The 23660-nt window shown below is 35.7% G+C and overlaps 1 protein-coding gene across 3 annotated transcripts in view; it reads left to right on the top strand.

The window, feature by feature from the left end:
* The window catches only part of CTNNA3 (catenin alpha 3), a 2095157-nt gene that overhangs the window by 1421095 nt on the left and 650402 nt on the right, over positions 1 to 23660 (top strand). The gene's annotated exons all lie outside the window — the stretch shown is intronic.

Genomic DNA, 23660 nt, shown 5'->3' with positions numbered 1-23660 from the left:
GTCAATAAATGGTGCTGGGAAAATTGGAAAGCCACATGCAAAAGAATAAAACTTGATTACAGGTTTATCCCCCTGCACAAAAATTAATTTAAAATGGATCAAAGACCTAAATATAAGACCTGAAACAATAAAGTACATAGAATAAAACATAGGTACTAAACAATGGACCTTGGTTATAGAGAACAATTATGAATTTGACCCCAAGGACAAGGAAAGTAATGGCAAAAATAAGTGAATGGGATAAAATCAAACTAAAAGTCTTCTGCACAGAAAAAGAAACAACCAAACAAATAGGCAACCTATTAAACGGGAGGTAATTTTTATAAACAGCAGCTTTGATAAGGGGTTAATATCCAAAATATATAAAGAATACATAAAGCTCAGTTACAAACAAGCAAACAATTCAATTAAAAAATGGGGAGAGGACCTTAACAGATACTTCTCCCAAAAGAACATACAAATGGCCAACAGATATATGAAAAGATGCTCATCTTCACTAACTATTAGAGAGATGCAAATCAAAACTACAATGAGATATCACCTCACACCTGTTAGATTAGCTACAGTGTGTCCGTAAAGTCATGGTGCACTTTTGACCAGTCACAGGAAAGCAACAAAAGATGATAGAAATGTGAAATCTGCACCAAATAAAAGGAAAACCCTCCCAGTTTCTGTAGGATGATGTGGCAGCATGTGCGCATGCACAGATGATTACGTAACACCATGTATACAGTGGAGCAGCCCATGGCCACGCCAGTCAAGATGTGGACAGTACAGAGGAGAGTTCAGTGTGCTCTGTGGCTCGCTAAATTTGAATTCGTGGCCAAAGTGAAACGTGAATATCGGCATGTTTATAACGCGAAGCGCCACCACATAGGAATAACATTACTCGGTGGGATAAGCAGTTGAAGGAAACTGGCAGTTTGGTGGAGAAACTCTGTTCTGGTAGGCCATCAGTCAGTCAGTGACGAGTCGGTAGCAGGGGTCCCCAAACATTTTACACAGAGGGCCAGTTCACTGTCCCTCAGACTGTTGGAGGGCCACCACATACAGTGCTCCTCTCATTGACCACCAATGAAAGAGGTACCCCTTCCGGAAGTGCAGCAGGGCTGGATAAATGGCCTCAGGGGGCTGCATGCACCCATGGGCTGTAGTTTGGGGATGCCTAGAGGCTATACAGGATAGCTACCTAAGGAGCCCTAAAAAATCTGTGCATGAGCCCATATCGAACTGCACTGAATAGGTGTGAAACTGGGAGAGTTTTCATTTTATTTGGTGCAGATTTCACATTTCTATCATCTTTTGTTGCTTTCCTGTGACCAGTCAAAAGTGCACCATGACTTTATGGACACACTGTATTATCAATAAGACAGTAATAACAAGTGTTGGAGAGGCTGTGGAGAAAAAAGAACCCTCATTCACTGCTGGTGGGAATGCAAATTAGTACAACCATCATGAAAGAAAGTATGATGGTTTCTCAAAAAATTAAGAATAGAACTACCATATGACCCAGCAATCTCTCTACAAGGTATCTACCCAAAAAACTCAAAAACATTGGTACATAAAGATAAAGACACATGCAACTCCATGTTCATCACAGCATTATTCACAGTGGTCAAGACATGAGAACAACCAAAATATCCCTCGATAGAGGATTGAATAAAGAAGATGTGATACACACACACACACACACACACACACACACACACACACACACACACACAATGGAATACTACTCAGCTATAAGAAATGATGACATATTGCCATTATGACAACGTGGATGGACCTTGACAACATTATACTGAGTGAACTAAGTAAATCAGAAAAAGCTAAGGACTGTATGATTTCACACATAGGTGGGTTATTAAACAGAATCATGGACATAGATAAAAGTGAATGGTTATGGGGGAGGGGGACATTCAGGAAGTAGGAATTGGAGGAGGAGGTGTGGAAAGGGTGTAAAGAGGGACAAATATAAGGTAATCAAAAATGATTTGAATTTGGGTGATGGGTACACAGCATCATCAACAGTTCAAATGCTATAGAAATGTTTACCTGAAACCTATGTACTCTTATTGATCTATGTCATCCTGTTAAATTTAATTTTCTAAATAAAATTTAAAAAATAAAAAATAAACATATAATCTTATTAACCATTGTCACCCCAATAAAATAATTTTAAATAAAATTTTTAATTGAAAATGAAAGCTTGAATGGCCTTCTGTTTTCAGAATTCAAGACAAGAAATAGGAAGTATTTCCCCAGGGTCTGATGAAGTTTTTTATGAGAGCAACTATTTAAAGTTTTGAGTTGCTCTATATCAGCTCTAATTGTAGATCCTGAATGAGAGTTGCCCATTATTTTTTAGTAAAAGTTTTATATTAGTATTTACCATAAGAAAAGCCTTCTGAAATATGAGATTTAGAACAGAAGTACTTTTTGTCTGGATCACTGGGCAATGCTAACTATGACTTCTCTATCACATATTGCCTTGTATTAAATAGATTTGAGTGGCTATAGGACATGCTCATATTATACTATTTTTGTTCTTGTACTTTCTTGCCATGAGGCTGTGAATTTTCACAGTCAGTGGCAGGAACATTCCTGGAAGCCGTCCTTACATCATGCACTGAAATGGCTGTCAACCACATAAATACATCCTACTAAACCTAAACATAATGTATCCCAATTCAGCTTCCCCTCAGTCAGGTCCCAAAATAATATTCTGTTCAATTTTTGTACCATAGCTACATCAACATTTTAAAAGCCTTAAAATATAATATAAAAGTTTCAGATGATAGACCCAAAGACAAACATTTATTTTAAATGTTCATAGGACCCAGATGAAATAGAATTCGTAAAGATGCATAATGAAACCAGTCAACATTTTGATATCTCCAAGCTAATTTTAATAACATGAGATAAAATCAAAGCAGTTACTTATATAAAAGAAAAGCTAAGTATTAGTAGAAACAGGAATATCAAATAAATTTTAGATTATTTGACAATCTAGTTAATGACAAGGAATTTGACCAACGAAGGCATTAGAAAACTATTTATTGATAATTTGACACAAAACATTAATATCAGCTAAGTAGTACAATACCAAACATGACACTTTAGTGAGGCATTCATGTCAAACTAATTGAGGAATCATTTATTCAAAGAATACTTAAGATTAGTTATTGCAGAGGAAAACTTTAAATGCTCTGATATCATGCAGCTCATTTATGAAAAAACTTGCCAGAGATTTTACATATTAGCAATTATAACATGTGAATCTGAAATATATTTTTGAAATATAGAACATAAAATTAATAAAAAACAGCTCTGGCTGGAGACTTCAGTTGGTTCAAGCATTATCCAGATGCTCAGAGTGGATGCGCAGAGGTTGCCAGTACAACCCCCGGTCAGGGCACATATGAAAACAGGTCAGTGATCCTCTGTGTGTCTCTTTCTCTTCCTTCCTCTCTCTCTAAAATTAACAAATAAAATTTAAAAATAAATAAATAAAACAAATAAAGGTTTTATTTTTTAAATAAAAACACCATTTTATCTTGTACATTTTAAAAATATTTTGAAGCAGAGAATAGGAGCGGGAGCATAAATTGAATGTTGGAAAGAGGCGGTAAAACACATTTTTGGTAGGAAATCAAAATCATAGCTTTATTTTGGATGGCTGGAAGGCAGGACAAGATTGAGAGTAGTGCTATTTCCAGATATTTCTGGAACAAACTAGGTAAAGAGTAGAAAAATACTAAAAGTATGATATGTAGGTCAAGTTGGACATCATTCACTTCATTTATATGCCTGTGGAACTGCTAAGTTTTAAATACAAGTTTAAGAGTAAAGAGCAAGGGAAAGAATCTTTTAAATATTTAATGTGTTATATCATGTCTGTGGGCAGGTGTTTTACAAAAAACTGATTCTTACAACAACAAAAAGGAAGATAGCATGTAGTGGGGAGAAATTTGCTGGGACTTAAGTATGTGCAGAGCTCCAAGAAACAAATGTCTGCTAACAGTTGCTGCGAACTATTGGGCAGTTCTCTCCTAAATACAATATAAAATGTAGTTTAGGAAACGTTTGTGTGCTCTGCCACTACTTACATTTTCCCAGAGATAATGATTGCTATTTAAAGTGTGTCTTTGAATCAAAGAGGTAAAATCGAGTTAGCTAAGGTATGTGGAAGCACTTTGTAAATTATAATATATCATGCAAATGTTAGTTGCTATTTTTATATAGAACTAGAGGAAGCAAAATCTTGTCTTAACATCTTAATGTCCATCAGTGGCTTCAGTTTCCATAATAACTGAAACTAAAAAATATAGGTTATTATTTGACCAATTCAACTTCAGAATGTTTCCTGCAAAGGCTCCTCTGAAATTCTAAGGTTTATTTTTAAACAGAATCTCAAATCTGATGTATTTTCCCATTATTTTACATATTTTTTAAAGTTGGCACATTTTCTCAAATGAAGAGTTAGAAAATATTGCTAAAAGTTACTGGGGAGTGAGAAACTAGTTTGGCATTAGTAAGATTGCATTCTCTACCCACCTTATCTATCATTCATTATAGCATTATCTTCTCTCCAGTTGCAATAAGGCTTTGTATTGTACTCATGAATATTGATGAAGGCCCCTAACAGTATTAGCTCCAGGTCTTTCATGCTCAAAGTGATTTTCAGATTTTATAATAACTGACAACCAGTAACTTTTACTACAAGGACTCAAGAATGTCCATTATTCCTTATGTGACTATTTGAGAGCATCCTGCCATTTTTATAGAAGCTGATGCCCCATGAAAATTCTAGAATTAAGACATTGATTCTTTATTCTACTCACCACTAAAAAAAGTCCTCTGATTTATGCTATGGCTGTTTATTTTATTTTATTTTATTTAGTCATTTTAGAGAGGAGAGAGAGAGAGAGAGAGAGAGAGAGTGAAGGGGGAAGCAGGAAGCATCAATTCCCATATGTGCCTTGACCAGGCTAGTCCAGGCTTCAAACCAGAGACCTCAGTGTTCCAGGTTGATGCTTTATCCACTGTGCCACCACAGGTTGGGTACACTATGGCTGTTTTCTTTGTGTATATTAAGAAACAAATATCCTAAGTTGTATATTTCATTCACTGAGGTAAAAGAAGTTTCACTATTTGAATTTAGAAAATAGGGATAAGGAAAAATGCACCTGTTTTCCTAAGAAAATATCTGGGGTTTTTTCCCTCCTAAGTGGCTGGACTTAATGACTTAATAGTACAGTTATTTTGATAGCTAAAATCATATCATATGATTTTTTTGTCACAGAGACAGAGAGAGGGGCAGATAGGGACAGACAGACAGGAAGGGAGACAGATGAGAAGCATCGATCCTCCATTGCGGTACCTTAGTTGTTCATTGATTGCGTTCTCATATGTGCTTTGATTAGGGAGACTATGGCAGAGCAAGTGACCCCTTGTTCAAGCCAGCGACCTTGGATTCAAATTGGTGAGCTGTGCTCAAACCAAACGAGCCTGAGCTCAAGCTGGCGACCTCGGGGTTTCAAACCTGGGTCCTCTGAGTCCCAGTCCAACGCTCTATACACGGCGCCACTGCCTGGTCAGGCTGATTTTTAATTAACCATTTATAAACCTCATATATTTCTCCATTTCAGTAAAAGGTAAATAACTCTTTTCCAGTTGCTTTTGAAACAAAACAAAACAAAACAAAAACAGTGGAGTTATCTTTGACTCTTTTTTTCATTCTTCACATCCAATTCAGCAAAACTGAAAACACACTGGAAATGTCACATATATATGGAACACTTTCAGTTTTTACCACCACCAATGTCTCACAACATTATTGTATTAGCCTCTAATATACCATACAGATATTGGAATGTTATTACCTGTTTCACCCTTACCATCCCCCTTAACTAGTTCATTCTCAATATTGGATCCACATTTATACTTTAAATTCTAAGTCAGATAATATCACACCAGTGCTCAGAATCCTATAGCAGTTTCAAATTGCTAAAATAAAAGCCAAAGCTCTACTTGGACTCTTTTCCACTATCCCCTTGCCTCTCTGATCTCATGTTTTCCGACCTGTTCCTGCTTCTTCCCCCACATTCTCCTCCTTGCTTTTCCTGGAAAAGGCCATTCATTTTCTGTCTCAGAACTTTTTCACATGACTCCTATAGCCTCTTTGCCATTATTGGCTACCTCTTGCTAAGATCTATGCTCTACCCAATAGTTTAGTTCCTATCCTCCTTTCATATTTTGTTTTCTTTTTCCACACTTATCACCATGTGCCATGCTGTATTTATTTATTTGTTATTGGATATTTGTTTCAATACCGAATGAAGGGAGGAAAGATTGTTGTATTTTTTAATTGTTTAAAATGCCTAAAATTTCAACTGACACAAAGTAGGTGTCAAAGGAATACTTGAGTAAATGGAGAATTGAAGTAATTATAAGGGAACCTCATTCTAGTTGCTTAATAAAGATGGATATTTTTTCACTTCAAATAAATGCAAAAAATATGAAATTAAAGACTGACAACTGGATACCCACATATAAAACTCAATTACAGGTGAATTCTTGACTAAGAAAAATAAAACTTCAATAAGATAACATAAGTAAAAATATTCTGTTAGATATAGATCTGTTAAATAAAATACAAAAATAATAATTATGAAGAAAAGAAATAAGAAATCACCTTAATTTAAATTAAAAACTAGTATATCAAAAGAGTGAAATTAAGAATTTTAGTTCCATCAGAATTAAACAGAATTAACAGAGTGAAAAATATTTGCAATACATGCATGTGACAAAAACATATTCAAATCACATAAAGAATTTCTACAAATTAATTTTCTAAAAGGCAAACAAAACCATTAAAATAAATAAACAGAAGACTTGAACAGTCACTTCATGAAAGAAGATGTACAAATGGAAAATAATGCACTGAAATATGCTCGTCATTAGTTATACAGTGAAATTTCTTTACAAATTTACCAGAAAGACAAATGATAAAAAAAGAAAATAAAAATCTTGAAATTCACTTCTTAATAGCTGATTGTAGTATAAGTTGATATAATTTCTCTAAAATATGTTTGGTATCAGCTACTTAAACCAAACATACCCCTACATGTGAATTATAAAGTCTCCATGTAGGTATATGTGTGGTCACTCTGCAGACACAGGCTGGACCCTCACACACCACAAATGTTCTTTGGATGTTAAGACTGATAAGAAGTTGTAAAGAAATTTATTACTTACATAATGAGGCATTTTAAGCTATGGAGTCCATACTTCCATAAAAATATTATCTGAAGACCGTGGGAGAGATAACTAGCTTAAGGGTTAGGTTTGGAGAGTCCGGTTTCCCTCTCATGGGCTGAGGTTTGCATGGGTTGAACGTACTGCTAACACCAGAGGGAGCACGTAAGTTCTCTCATCAACTTGCCAAGGTGTGAGGGGAAAGGTTTAGGGAGTGCAGGGCTGAACACTGTTAGAAACATAAAAAATAGAGTCAGACTCAAAAAAAAATATATAGAGTCAGACTCCTTTTCACAAAGATGGCACTGAAAGTGAAGAAGAGAGCCCTATAACTCCTAAAGCTGGAGCCAAAGCAAAGGCTTTGAAGGCAAAGAAAGCAGTGCTGAAAGGCATCTACAGCCCCCCAACCCTCCACAACAAAGATACACACATCACACACCTTCACATGGCTGAAGACTCTGCAGCCCCAAAGGCAGCCCAAATATCCTTGAAAGAGCACCCCCAAGAGAAACAAGCTTATATGTTGCTTTCGATAGTGTGGACATTTTAATGATATTAATTTTTTTCTATCACAGTAAATGCTTCCACTTATTTGTATCTTCTTCAATTTCTTTCTTAACTGTCATAATTTTCATAGTACAAGTCTTTTCCATACTTAAATTTATTTCAAGGCATTTTATTATTTTTTAATGCAATAGTAAATTGAATTACTTTCTTAGTTTCCCTTTATGATAGTTCATTATTGGTGTATAAAAATGCCACTGATTTCTAGATATTTAGTTTGTATCCTGCTTCTTTACTGACTTTACTTATTATAACTAGTGGTTTCAAACAGCCAACTAAATGGGAAATGATATTTTCAAACAACAGCTCAGATAAGGGCCTAATATCCAAAATATACAAAGAACTCATAAAACTCAACAACAAACAAACAAACAACCCAATAAAAAAATGGGAAGAGGACATGAACAGACACTTCTCCCAGGAAGAAATACAAATGGCCAACAGATATATGAAAAGATGCTCATCTTCTTTAGCTATTAGAGAAATGCAAATCTAAACTGCAATGAGATACCACCTCACACCTGTTCAATTAGCTATTATTAGCAAGACAGGTAATAGCAAATGTTGGAGAGGCTGTGGAGAAAAAGGAACCCTCATACACTGTTGGTGGGAATGTAAAGTAGTACAACCATTATGGAAGAAAGTATGGTGGTTCCTCAAAAAACTGAAAATAGAACTACCTTATGACCCAGCAATCCCTCTACTGGGTATATACCCCCAAAACCTCAGAAACATTGATACGTGAAGACACATGTAGCCCCATGTTCATTGCAGCACTGTTCACAGTGGCCAAGACATGGAAACAACCAAAAAGCCCTTCAATAGAAGACTGGATAAAGAAGATGTGGCACATATACACTATGGAATACTACTCAGCCATAAGAAATGATGACATGGGATCATTTACAGCAAAATGGTGGAATCTTGATAACATTATACAAAATGAAATAAGTAAATCAGAAAAAACCAGGAACTGCATTATTCCATACGTAGGTGGGACATAAAAGTGAGACTAAGAGACATTGATAAGAGTGTGGTGGTTACGGGGGGGGGGAGGGGGGAGATAGAGAGGGAAAGGGGGAGAAGGAGGGGCACAAAGAAAACTAGATAGAAGGTGACAGAAGACAATCTGACTTTGAGTGATGGGTATGCAACATAATTGAACGACAAGATAACCTGGACATATTATCTTTGAATATATGTATACTGATTTATTGATGTTGCCCCATTAAAAAAATGAAATTATTAAAAAAAAAAGAACTAGTGGTTTCTTTTCTTTGTGTGTATGAAATCTTTAGGGTTCTTTATATACAGTATCATGTCAACTGCAATTATGATAGTTTTACTTCTTTCTTTCAAATGTTGATGCCTTTTACTTTTTATGTATTATTGCCATGGCTAGGACTTTCACTACTATGTTGATTACGAGTAGTGAATGCGGGTGTCTCTGTTTTATTACCAATTTAAGGGAAATAATTTTTGTCTTTCCCGATTGAGTACGATGTTGGCTGTGAATTTGTCATATATAACCTTTATTATGATGAGGTATGTTCCCTCTTTTTCTACTTTACTGAAAGTTTTTATTATAAATGGCTGCTAATTTTATCATATCCTTTTTCTGAATTTATTAATATGATCATGTGATTTTTATCCTTCATTTTATGTAGTGTATCAAGTTTACTGATTTGCAGATAATGTACCAACTTTGTCTCTCATGATCAATCCCACTTGATCATGTTGTATAATCTTTTAACTTATTGCTGAATTTAGTTTGCTAATATTTTGTTGAGGAATTTAGCATATATGTTCATCAGCAATATTAGTGTATAATATTAATTCTTTGTAGTATTATTGTCTGGTTTGGAATTGGGATAATGCTGGCCTCATAAAATGAGCTTGGGAGTCTTCCCTCTTGAATTTTTTGAAATAGTACAAGAAGGATAGGTGTTAGTTCTTTGAATATTTGGTAAATTTCAACTGTGAAGCCATCCAGTTTAGGACTTTTGTTTGTTGGAAATTTTTTTATTACTGCTTCAATTTTATTAGTTGTAATCTCTCTAGATTCTGATTCAATTTTGGGAGATTGTATGTTTCTAGAAATTTATCTATTTTGCTCAAGTTGTCAAATTTGTTGGCATATAGTTGTTTGTAATATTTTCTTAGAAACCTTTTTATTTTTATGGTGTCAGTTGTTACTTCTACTCTTTAATTTCTGATTTTATTTATTTGGGTCCTTTCTCTTTTTTTCTTTATGAGTATGGTTAATGGTTTGTCCATCTTGTTTACCTTCTCAAAGGATGAACTCCTGGTTTCATTGATCTTTTGTATTATGTATTTTTCTTAAACTCTATTTATTTATGTTCTGATCTTTATTATTTCTTTTCTTCTATTCACTTTGGGCTTTGTTTCTTTTTTTTCTGTTTTCTTTAATTGTAATATTAAATGGTTTGTTTGTGATTATTCTTGTTTCTTGAGGTAGTCCTGTAATAATATAAATTTCACTTTTAGTACTGTTTTTACTGTGTCCCATAGATTTTGGATTGTTGTGCTCTTATTTTAATTTGTTTCACAATACCTTTGACTTCTTTCTTGATCTCATTATTGACCCATTCATGGTTTAGTAACATGTTATTTTGTCTCCATGCCTTGGTGTGTTTTTTAGGGGTTTTTTCTTGTGATTTATTTCTAGTTTTATACCATTATTGTCAATGACAATTCCTGATGTGATTTTGATCTTTTTATATTTATTAAAACTTGTTTTGTTTCCTATGTGGTCTATCCTAAAAAATGTTCCATGTGCACTTACTTGAAAAGAATGCATGTTCTGCTGCTTTGGGATACTTCTGAAGATATTAAATTCATCTGATCTAGTATGTCATTTAAGGCTACCATTTTCTTTTTGATTTTCTTTCTGGAAGATCTATCTATTGATGTCTATGGATATCACATGCTATGATGGAATATTACTGTCAATCTAATATGTTTCTGTTAAGAAATCACTTCCTGGGAGAAGTGTCTGTTCATGTCCTCTTCCCATTTTTTTATTGGATTGTTTGTTTGTTTGTTGTTGAGTTTTATGAGTTCTTTGTAAATTTTGGATATTAGGCCCTTATCTGAGCTGTTGTTTGAAAATATCATTTCCCATTTAGTTGGCTGTCTGTTTATTTTTATATCAGTTTCTCTTGCTGAGCAAAAATTTTTATTCTGATGTAGTCCCATTCATTTATCTTTGCCTTCACTTCTCTTGCCATTGGAGTCAAGTTCATAAAATGTTCTTTAAAACCCAGGTCCATGATTTTAGTACCTATGTCTTCTTCTATGTACTTTACTGTTTCAGGTCTTATATTTAGGTCTTTGATCCATTTTGAATTAATTTTAGTACACGGGGACAGGCTGTAGTCGAGTTTCATTCTTTTGCATGTGGCTTTCCAGTTTTCCCAACACCATTTGTTGAAGAGGCTTTCTTTTCTCCAAATGGCCAACAGATATATGAAAAGATGCTCAGCTTCATTAGTTATTAGAGAAATGCAAATCAAAACTGCAATGAGATACCACCTCACCCCTGTTAGATTAGCTATTATCAACAAGACAGGTAATAGCAAATGTTGGAGAGGCTGTGGAGAAAAAGGAACCCTCATTCACTGTTGGTGGGACTGTAAAGTAGTACAACCATTATGGAGGAAAGTATGGTGGTTCCTCAAAAAACTGAAAATAGAACTACCTTATGACCCAGCAATCCCTCTACTGGGTATATACCCCCAAAACCTCAGAAACATTGATACGTGAAGACACATGTAGCCCCATGTTCATTGCAGCACTGTTCACAGTGGCCAAGACATGGAAACAACCAAAAAGCCCTTCAATAGAAGACTGGATAAAGAAGATGTGGCACATATACACTATGGAATACTACTCAGCCATAAGAAATGATGACATCAGATCATTTACAGCAAAATGGTGGGATCTTGATAACATTATAAGGAGTGAAATAAGTAAATCAGAAAAAAACAAGAACTACATGATTCCATACATTGGTGGAACATAAAAATGAGACTAAGAGATATGGACAAGAGTGTGGTGGTTACCAGGGGTGGGGGGAGGGAGGACATGGGAGGGAGGGAGGGAGAGAGTTAGGGGGAGGGGGAGGGGCACAGAGAATTAGATAGAGGGTGGCGGAGGACAATCTGACTTTGGGCGAGGGGTATGCAGCATAATTTAATGACAAAATGACCTGGACATGTTTTCTTTGAATATATGTACCCTGATTTATTAATGTCATCCCATTACCATTAATAAAAATTTATAAAAAAAAAAAAAAGAAATCAGCTGAGTCTTATGAAAATTCTGTTGAGGGTAACTAACTGCTATTCTCTTGCTGATTTTCAGAGTCTCTCTTTGTCTTTAACTTTTGGCATTTGGGTTTGATGGATCTTGGTATGGGCCATTTTGTTTGGAACTCTGTGCTTTCTGTATGTTTGTTTTCTTTATCAGATTAGGGAGGGTTTTTTGGTCATTTTTTCAAATAGATTTCTAATTTCTTGCTGTCTTTTTTCAGTATCCCCAAGATGCAAATATTTGTATGCTTCAAGTTGTTCAAAATGGCTTATACTCTTCTAATTTTTTTTGACAGAGATAAGAAGAGAGTCAGAGAGAGAGAAACAGATAAGGACCGACATACAGGAAGTTAGAGAAATGAGAAGCATCAATTCTTTGTTGAGGCACCTTAGCTGTTCACTGATTACTTTCCTATATGTGCCTTCACTGATTGACCCCTTGCTCAAGCCAGTGACCTTGGGCTTCAAGCCAGCAACCTTTGGGCTCAAGTCAGTGACCATGGGATTGCAACTGTGATCCTACGCTCATGCCTGTGACCCTACTCTCAAGCTGGTGAGCCCACACTCAAGCTGGCGACCTCAGGGTTTTGAATCTGTGTCTTCTGTGTCCAAGTCTGATGCTCTATCCTCTGTATCACTGCCTAGTCAGGCCTCTCCTAATTATTTTTTATTTTCTTTTTGCTGTCCTAATTGTGTTTTCTGTTATTTGTCTTTCAAATTGCTGATATGATCTTCTGCTTCATCTACCCCACTGTTGTTTCCCTGTCACATACTCTTCATTTCAGTTAATGTAATCTTCATTTCTAACTGGTTCTTTTTATGTTTTTTATATCCATTTTTGTTTCATATTTCAGTATTGGAATTCTCACTGAGTTCACCTACTCTCCTCCTGTTTATTGAGCATAATCATAACCAATATTTTGAACTCTGCATCTGGTAGGTCACATGTCTCCATTTTGTTTAGATTTTTTTTCTGGAATTCTATTTTTTCATTTGAGACATGTTTCTTTGTTTTCTCATGTTGGCTGCCTCTCTGTGTTTATTTCTGTGTATTAGGTAGAGCTGCAATATCTCCCACTCTTGATAGAGTGGCTTTATATAGTAATTGTGCTCTATGGCCCAGTGGCTTAGCCACCCTGGTCACTCAAACTAGGTACTCCAGGTATACCCCATGTGTGGTCTGAATGCACCCTTCTAATGTAGTTAAGCCTCAATAGCTGATGACACATTAGTGGAAAAGATTTACCCTAAGGCTGATGGGCTTTTACTGATCATGCAGTAGTGCAGAAGATAGAGCGTCAGACTGGGACAAGGAGGACCCAGGTTTGAAACCACCCCGAGGTTGTCAGCATGAGCACAGGCTCATCTGGTTTGAACAAGGCTCACCAGCTTGAGCCCAAGGTTGGTGACTTGAGCAAAGGATTACTCTGACTGCTATAACCCCCCGGTCAAGGCATATATGAGAAAGCAATCAATGAACAAAGAAGGTGCCACAAAGAAGAATTGATGCTTTTCATCTCTCTCCCTTCTGTCTTTCTGTCCCTCTCTCTGACTCTCTTTGTCCCTGTCACACAAAAAAATAGAAAGAAAAAAGAAAAGGCTGTTGAGCTTTGAGGACTGGCAGGGACTACATCAGAGTAACTGCTATGCAGGAGACAAACCCACAGAGCAGGACTTGCTTCAGCAGGGCTCTGGTGTGTTTGAGGAGACCAGTTTTTGAGTGAGTTGCTCATGGACGTGATTGAGTGGTATTCCAGGGTGGTCTGAAGCTGACTAACAGCTGTACCTACTCTGGGACCTCCAGGGAAGTGAAGGCCAAGATCGGTTGCTGCCTGTACCCTGTCCAAAGCCACCAAACATAAGGTAGAGAGCTATCTGCAGATGGCTGCTGCTTGTGCTGGGCTTGGAGGTATCTAGGAGAGGCCAAACTGCAAACTAAGGTTAGCTGCCTCTAGTACACCTTAGGACAGATGCTGCTAATTTGTGGTTTCTGAACCTTTGAGAGATTTTGAGAAAGTTACAGCATGAGCCAGGACAGACCCTTTGCATAGAGAAACCACTGGAAACAGATTGGTAAACCTGAAAGTGGAGTGGAGTGGAGTCTCAGGGAATCACCAAAGCAGGCCAAACTGTGTGAGCAAGGTGAATGGAGACTATATATAAGGCACTGGCCCGCCAGTTCTGTGAGGGGAAGACTCAGCAATGAAATAATGGCCTCTGCCAGAACTTCTGTTGGAAGAAAGCTGCCCCTCCAACTCTTGACTTGAATTCAGACAATTCAGTTCCTCCCATTCATACCTGATGGACCTTTCAAGCTGCAGTCCCAGTGTCAGAGCTAGGAACAGTCAGTGAGTCTGACTAAGTCTGTTTGTGGACTCTCTACGAGGGACTCCAGCAACCTCTGTCTCCCTAAGACTTAATTCTCTCTAGTTTTTACAGTTAGAAGTTATGAGCACTTTTTTCTGGCACTGGAACCCTGGGCTAGAAACCTCGGTATGGGACTGGGATACCTTACTCCTAAGGGGGACCTCCTAAGATATTCCTTCTGGTTTTTAATTGCCACATGTTTATGTGGGACCAGCCTGCTCTGAGTCTTTGCCTCTCTTAACAGTCTTGAATTGGCTTTTTCTTTGTATCCTTAATTGTAAGACTTCTGTTCAGCTACATGTCAGGTGGTTCTGAATGGCAGTTGTTTTCTTTTAGTTATAAATTTGATATGCAAGGTTCTCAAGATCACATTTTAGCTACAGCACCACCTTAACCTGAAATAATGCAGTTTTTATTGTTGTTCTGGATGGTGGTTAAATAAATATATACACTTTGTAATATATGTATACACACACCTTTGTGATTTGTTCACTTTTTAATACAAATTATAATCTTGAATAAAATACTTGCTTTTGTAAAGAACAGAATGTTAGATGTTGATATCTATCTATTTACATCTGTGAACATAAAAATTGTTATGCAAATGAGTATAAGTTATAACTTGCTGTGGTCTTTATGTAAAGAGGTCTTATATTTTAAAAATAAGCATTTTGTTACTGAATACTTAAACTAAGAAAATTTGTTTTATAAATAACTGTGATATTAGGTGATAAAAATTTATGATGAAATTGCATACGTATATTTGGAATACTTTATTTTTTACATAGCTGAATAGGTAATTATAACACTGTGTACTATATGTTTATTGTTGCTTTTGTCAGTGTATGACTTTTTAAAAAAAATGAAGAAGTTTTCACAATGGGAGACAAGTGTCAGATTTCTATTCTTTTACTATCATATTGTAAATTTTTAGTTCTGTTAACTATATAAATAATAATAGTACAAAACACATTAAATGAGATATTGGTATATTGGTTTGACTTTAAGCAGCTGTGGTGACATTAAGTTTTTGCATACTATATTTTGTGTCATGAAAGACTTAACATATTCCTAAAATAGTGTATCAACCTATTACCAGGAAGGGGCTTGTATACTGGGAAAATTAGGCTCTTCTACATAAATATTTTTAAATATTTTATAATGTCTCTGAAAGACTGTACTCTTAGAGTGATCATATCTGCAGTATATTACATTACAAGTGACCCTGAGGCTGCATGCCAATGTTGCTATTGTGGAGAGTACTTTAAAAATATATTTTTAAAAGCAAAATTTGAAAATAATTATGATTTTAAGCATATATTCACATATACCAAGAAATGCCATTTAAAAATCCTCTAAATAAAATGGGAAAACCAGCCACAGGTCCCATATATGGTTTTAACCTTTGTTTTCTCATTCATGCATCTACTGGTATAGTAGTCTGTTACCTCCTTGATTTCCTTCCTGCCTCACCATATGACTGGTCATCTGTTATATATAAGATAACATGGCTGTTCCAGAAACTACAGGGAGATGTCTTTGTTGTAGAAGGTTCTGGCCAGATTTCAACAAACCTGGACTCAATGAGTTTTCCCGTGTAAATCACACTTTGCCTTCCTAGAAAACAAAAATTTATTTAATCACATTTTGTTCTGTTCACTAGGATAAAATCACCCTTTCTTCTGCCAAGGTATTTTGCCAAATTGAAGCTTCCATGGTATGTATATAGGTTGGCCTCTTATTCTGTCTTCAGCTCTTCTCCTGTGACTGAGTGATTAGTTAAAAGCCCATGGAGGCTTCTGAAATACTGAAAAACCAGCTCTTTTGCACATAATGAACTAAACAGCAAATTATTATACTTTTCCATATGTCAGTGTGAAATTGAGCAAGAAACAAAAATCCAAACTCTAAAAGATTTGAAATTTACTCAAAATGAATGTATTGATTTTCAGCATTCAATATATTTTAGTAAGGTGTTTTGTTTTTTTTTTAATTAGATAATAGCTAATCTAACAGGAGTGAGGTGGTATCTCATTGTAGTTTTGATTTGCATTTCTCTAATAACTAATGAAGCTGAGCATCTTTTCATATATCTGTTGGCCATTTGTATCTCTTCCTGGGAGAAGTGTCTGTTCATGTCCTCTTCCCATTTTTTTATTGGATTGTTTGTTTGTTTGTTGTTGAGTTTTATGAGTTCTTTGTAAATTTTGGATATTAGGCCCTTATCTGAGCTGTCGTTTGAAAATATCAGTTCCCATATAGTTGGCTGTCTGTTTATTTTGATATCAGTTTCTCTTGCTGAGCAAAAACTTTTAATTCTGATGTAGTCCCATTCATTTATCTTTGCCTTCACTTCTCTTGCCATTGGAGTCAATAAATTTTTATTAATGGTAATGGGATGACATTAATAAATCAGGGTACATATATTCAAAGAAAACATGTCTAGGTTATTTTGTCATCAAATTATGTTGCAAACCCCTCGCCCAAAGTCAGATTGTCCTCCGTCACCCTCTATCTAGTTCTCTGTGCCCCTCCCCGTCCCCCTAACTCTCTCCCTCCCTCCCTCCCATGTCCTCCCTCCCCCCCCCCCACCCTTGGTAACCACCACACTCTTGTCCATGTCTCTTAGTCTCATTTTTATGTTCCACCAATGTATGGAATCATGTAGTTCTTGTTTTTTTTCTGATTTGCTTATTTCACTCCTTATAATGTTATCAAGATCCCACCATTTGCTGTAAATGATCTGATGTCATCATTTCTTATGGCTGAGTAGTATTCCATAGTGTATATGTGCCACATCTTCTTTATCCAGTCTTCTATTGAAGGGCTTTTTGGTTGTTTCCATGTCTTGGCCACTGTGAACAGTGCTGCAATGAACATGGGGCTACATGTGTCTTCACGTATCAATGTTTCTGAGGTTTTGGGGTATATACCCAGTAGAGGGATTGCTGGGTCATAAGGTAGTTCTATTTTCAGTTTTTTGAGGAACCACCATACTTTCCTCCATAATGGTTGTACTACTTTACAGTCCCACCAACAGTGAATGAGGGTTCCTTTTTCTCCACAGCCTCTCCAACATTTGCTATTACCCGTCTTGTTGATAATAGCTAATCTAACAGGAGTGAGGTGGTATCTCATTGTAGTTTTGATTTGCATTTCTCTAATAACTAATGAAGCTGAGCATCTTTTCATATATCTGTTGGCCATTTGTATCTCTTCCTGGGAGAAGTGTCTGTTCATGTCCTCTTCCCATTTTTTTATTGGATTGCTTGTTTGTTTGTTGTTGAGTTTTATGAGTTCTTTGTAAATTTTGGATATTAGGCCCTTATCTGAGCTGTCGTTTGAAAATATCAGTTCCCATATAGTTGGTTGTCTGTTTATTTTGATATCAGTTTCTCTTGCTGAGCAAAAACTTTTAATTCTGATGTAGTCCCATTCATTTATCTTTGCCTTCACTTCTCTTGCCATTGGAGTCAAGTTCATAAAATGTTCTTTAAAACCCAGGTCCATGATTTTAGTACCTATGTCTTCTTCTATGTACTTTATTGTTTCAGGTCTTATATTTAGGTCTTTGATCCATTTTGAATTAATTTTAGTACACGGGGACAGGCTGTAGTCGAGTTTCATTCTTTTGCATGTGGCTTTCCAGTTTTCCCAACACCATTTGTTGAAGAGGCTTTCTTTTCTCCATTGTGTGTTGTTGGCCCCTTTATCAAAGATTATTTGACCATATATATGTGGTTTTATTTCTGGGCTTTCTATTCTCTTCCATTGGTCTGAGTGTCTATTTTTCTGCCAATACCATGCTGTTTTGATTATCATGGCCCTATAATATAGTTTAAAGTCAGGTATTGTAATGCCCCCAGCTTCATTCTTTTTCTTTAGGATTGCTTTGGCTATTCGGGGTTTTTTATAGTTCCATATAAATCTGATGATTTTTTGTTCCATTTCTTTAAAAAATCTCATAGGGATTTTGATGGGAATTGCATTAAATTTATATATTGCTTTGGGTAATATGGCCATTTTGATTATATTTATTCTTCCTAACCAAGAACAAGGTATATTCTTCCATCTCATTATATCTTTTTTGATTTCCCTTAACAATGGTTTATAGTTTTCATTATATAGGTCCTTTACGTTCTTTGTTATGTTTATTCCTAGGTATTTTATTTTTTTTGTTGCAATCGTGAAGGGGATTATTCTTTTGAGTTCCTTCTCAGTTGTTTCATTGTGAGTTCGTTTTCTAATATTTCATTGTTGGCATATAGAAAGGCTATGGACTTTTGTATGTTAATTTTGTATCCTGCGACCTTACTGTATTGGTTTATTGTTTCTAATAATCTTTTTGTGGAGTCCTTCGGGTTTTCGATGTATAGGATCATATCATCAGCAAAAAGTGATAGCTTTACTTCTTCTTTTCCGATATGGATGCCTTTAATTTCTTGTCTTGTCTGATTGCTGTGGCGAGTACCTCTAGCACCACGTTGAATAAGAGTGGAGAGAGTGGACAACCCTGTCTTGTTCCTGATTTAAGGGGGAAAGCCTTCAGTCTAGTGTCATTTAATATGATGTTAGCTGATGGTTTATCATATATGGCCTTTATCATGTTGAGATATTTTCCTTCTATACCCATTTTGTTGAGAGTCTTAAACATAAAATTGTGTTGTATTTTATCAAAAGCCTTTTCTGCATCTATTGATAAGATCATGTGGTTTTTGTTCTTTGTTTTGTTGATATGGTGTATTACGTTAACCGTTTTACGTATGTTGAACCATCCTTGAGATTCTGGGATGAATCCCACTTGATCATGATGTATTATTTTTTTAATATGTTGTTGTATTCGATTTGCTAGTATTTTGTTTAGTATTTTAGCATCTGTATTCATTAGAGATATTGGTCTGTAGTTTTCTTTCTTTGTGCCATCCTTGCCAGGTTTTGGTATGAGGGTTATGTTGGCCTCATAAAATGTGTTTGGAAGTATTGCTTCTTCTTCAATTTTTTGGAAGACTTTGAGTAGAATAGGAACCAAGTCTTCTTTGAATGTTTGATAAAATTCGCTGGTATAGCTGTCAGGGCCTGGACTTTTATTTTTGGGGAGGTTTTTAATGGTTTTTTCTATTTCTTCTCTACTGATAGGTCTGTTTAGGCTTTCTGCTTCTTCTTGACTCAGTCTAGGAAGGTTGTATTGTTCTAGGAATTTATCCATTTCTTCTAGGTTGTTGAATTTAGTGGCATAAAGTTTTTCATAGTATTCTACAATAATTCTTTGTATACCTACGGTGTCCGTGGTGATTTCCCCTCTTTCATTTTGGATTTTGTTTATATGAGTTCTTTCTCTTTTTTCCTTGGTAAGTCTTGCCAAGGGTTTGTCAATTTTGTTGATCTTTTCAAAGAACCAGCTCCTTGTTCTATTAATTTTTTTTATAGTTTTTCTGTTCTCTATTTCATTTATTTCTGCTCTGATTTTATTATCTCCTTTCTTCGGCTGGTTTTGGGTTGTCTTTGTTCTTTATTTCTAGTTCCTTAAGGTGGGAAGTTAAGTGGTTCACTTGGGTTCTCTCTTGTTTGTTCATATATGCCTGAAGTGATATGAACTTCCCTCTTATCACTGCTTTTGCTGCATCCCAGAGATTCTGATATGTCGTATTGTCATTTTCATTAGTCTGTATATATCTTTTGATCTCTGCACTTATTTCTTCTTTGACCCATTCATTTTTTAAAAGTATGTTGTTTAGTTTCCACATTTTTGTGGGATTTTTTTCCTCTTTTTTGCAGTTGAATTCTAGTTTCAAGGCTTTATGATCAGAAAATATGCTTGGTACAACTTCAATTTTTCTGAATTTGCTGATGTTGTTTTTGTGGCCCAACATATGGTCAATTCTTGAGAATGATCCATGTACACTGGAGAAAAATGTATACTCAGTCACTTTGGGATGAAATGTCCTGTAGATGTCTATCATATCATATCTAGTGTTTTGTTTAAGGCCACTATGTATTTGTTGATTCTCTGTTTGGAATACCGATCTAGAGCCGTCAGCGGTGTATTGAGGTCTCCAATATGATTGTATTTTTCTCAGTTTTTGTTTTAAGATCAATAAGTAGCTGTCTTATATATTTTGGTGCTCCTTGGTTTGGTGCATATATATTAAGAATTGTTATGTCTTCTTGATTCAGTGTCCCCTTAGCCATTATGAAATGGCCATTTTTATCTCTGAATACTTTTCATGTCTTGTAGTCAGCATTATCCGATATGAGTATTGCTACACCTGCTTTTTTTGGATGTTATTTGCTTGGAGTATTGTTTTCCAGCCTTTCACTTTGAATTTGTTTTTATCCTTGTTACTTAGATGAGTTTCCTGTAGGCAGCATACAGTTGGATTTTCTTTTTTAATCCATTCTGCTACTCTGTGCCTTTTTATTGGTGAGTTTAATCCGTTTACATTTAGTGTAATTATTGATACTTGTGAGTTCCCTATTGCCATTTTATATCTTGCTTTCTGTTAGTTTTGTGTCTTGTTTGATCCTTCTCTTTCATTTCTCTATCTTTTGTTTTTATTTGGTTGTATTCCATACGTCTTTCCTCTGTTGCTATCTTTTTTATCTCATGTGCTTCTGTGGTGTTTTTTTCAATGGTGGTTACCTTTGAGTAATGAAAAGGGTCCCTACCCTGTTCATTGTAGCAAACTATTTTGTGAGTACTTTTGCACTCCATCGTCCTTTGCTACTGTTAATCTCCATCTTCTCCCCCTCTTTCTTTTTGTTGTTGTCACAGTTTAAATTTGGTTTTATTGTGTTCTTCTTGGAGCTTTTACTTGTGGCTCTGTTTTTTTTTTGTTCTTTGTATCTGATTGGAGAACCCTCTTTAGTAATTCCTGGAGTGGTGGTTTTCTGATGATAAATTCCCTCATCTTTTCTGTATCAGTGAATGTTTTTATTTCTCCTTCATATTTGAAGGATAGCTTTGATGGGTATAGTATTCGTGGCTGAAAGTTCCTCTCTTTCAGGACTTTAAATATTAGGGTCCACTCTCTTCTAGCTTGTAGAGTTTCTGCTGAGAAATCTGATGATAATCTAATGGGCCTTCCTTTATATGTTGTACTCTTCTTTTCCCTGGCTGCCTTGAGAATTTTTTCTTTGCTGTTGGTTTGTGTCAATTTCATTATGATATGCCTTGGAGTAGGTTTGTTGGGGTTAAGAAAACTCGGTGTTCTGTTTGCTTCTTGAATTTGGGGCTTTAGTTCTTTCCACAGGCTTGGGAAGTTCTCATCTATTATTTGTTTGAGTATGTTCTCCATTCCATTTTCTCTCTCTTCTCCCTCTGATATACCTATTATTCTTATGTTATTCTTTTTGATGGAGTCAGATAATTCTTGTAGGGCTATCTCATTTTTTTTAAATTTTTGAGTCTCTTTCTTCTTCTCTCTGTTGTGCCTCAAGTTGCTTGTCTTCTATTTCACTAATCCTCTCTTCTATCTGACCTGTTCTATTAGCTAAGCTTGTTACTTAGTTTTTCAGCTCATGAATTGAGTTTTTCATCTCTGTTTGATTTGTTTTTATAGTTTCAATTTCTTTGGACATATATTCTTTGTGTTCTTTGAGTTGTTTTCTGAGCTCCCTAAATTGCCTTTCTGTGTTTTCTTGTATATCTCGGAGGATTTTTAGGATTTCTATCTTGAATTCTCTGTCATTTAGCTCCAAGGTTTCCAATATATTAAATTTTTTCTCCATAGATTTTTCCTCATCTAGCTGTGTTACCTCTCTTTCTTTTGTATCCATGATATTCGATTTTCTCTTCCTTAATGGCATCTGAGGGTGGTTTTGTTGATAGTATTAATGAGATTTAATAAAGAATAAAAAGTTAAAAAAAATAAAAAATCAAAAAGAGTTGTTTTTTTAAAAAAAATTAATAATGAAATAAAAATAAAATAAAATAATAATTTTTAAAAAAAGGAAATTATTCCCCCCCTCCTTTTTTCCTCTCCTCTCCCCTCTTTCTTGAGAAAATCTTGTGGTGAACTGTGAATTATAACAAACAATGCCTGTGATGGAGGGCCTGAATTGGGGGAAAGTAATAAAGGGGCAAAAAAAAAAAGGGGGTGGTGGTATGGACCCACAAAAAGCAAATAAGGAAAAAATTTGGGTCAAGAATAAAATGATTTACTTTTAAGTGTTGGTTGCCTAAGAATTATGATGAGAGGAATAAGAGGAAAACAGAAAAATGGAGGGACAAATTAAAAAAATACTATTGTATTTAGTGGAACAAGAACTAGATAAAATGGAGAGCCAGGGATGGGAGCACTGCTAGTGAGTTAAAAAGGTGAAGTAAAAGCCCCCCAAAATGCCACAAACATAAGTTTGAGTCCCAGATAAGATAATTTGTTTGTTATTGAGGTTTGAATGAGAGGAGATGTAAAGGAGAAAGGAAGAAACTAATATAGAGGGAGAAAAGAAAGAGAGAGAGAGAGAAAAAAAAGGAACCACTAAAAGAAGAAAAAAGAAAGGAGAGAGAGAGAGTTAAGGGTTTTGGAGTGCAACCCTCATAGAGAGAAAGGAAGAGGAGAAAAAAGATAATGGGAGATGTAACACTTATGGGTAGTGTAGTTCAAGGAGAGGAGAGAGTAAGACTAGCAGAGAGTTAATCGGCCAAATTGGAGGAGGAAAAAAAGTATCAAGAATGAAGATAAGAGAAACAAACGAACAAATATAATAAAATGGGATAGGTTATAAAGTCAGCAGATTATTCTTGATTTTGAGAGGTTATGTTCTTGCTTTTTGTTTTCTCTCCCTCTTCTTGGTCGGTGACTCTGTACCCCAGGTTCTGCCCCTTTGGCACGCTCAGGTAGAGGTTTGCAGTTGATAAGTCTCTATGGCAATGTCATGTATTGTGCTTTAGTCTCATTGGGAGTCGAGGCTCATTAGCATTTATAGGCTCCGACAGTGAGAGAGTCCGTGTTCCTGGAGCCTTTCTCCTAGTCTTTCCTTCCTCAATTAGTAGCCTGATAATCCAGCTATGGGGTTGCTGCTGCCTCTGCCTAGATAGTAAGAGGTTCAAAGAGCTGGCAACTCCCCACTCTATTCCCACTCAGCACAGGGCTCTGGGTAAGGCTCAGTCATTCAGAGCTGCTAGCATAATCA

Source organism: Saccopteryx bilineata, chromosome 9 (genome assembly GCF_036850765.1).
Source record: "Saccopteryx bilineata isolate mSacBil1 chromosome 9, mSacBil1_pri_phased_curated, whole genome shotgun sequence".
NCBI classification, from domain to species: domain Eukaryota; kingdom Metazoa; phylum Chordata; class Mammalia; order Chiroptera; family Emballonuridae; genus Saccopteryx; species Saccopteryx bilineata.
This window is presented reverse-complemented; position numbering and strand designations above follow the sequence as displayed.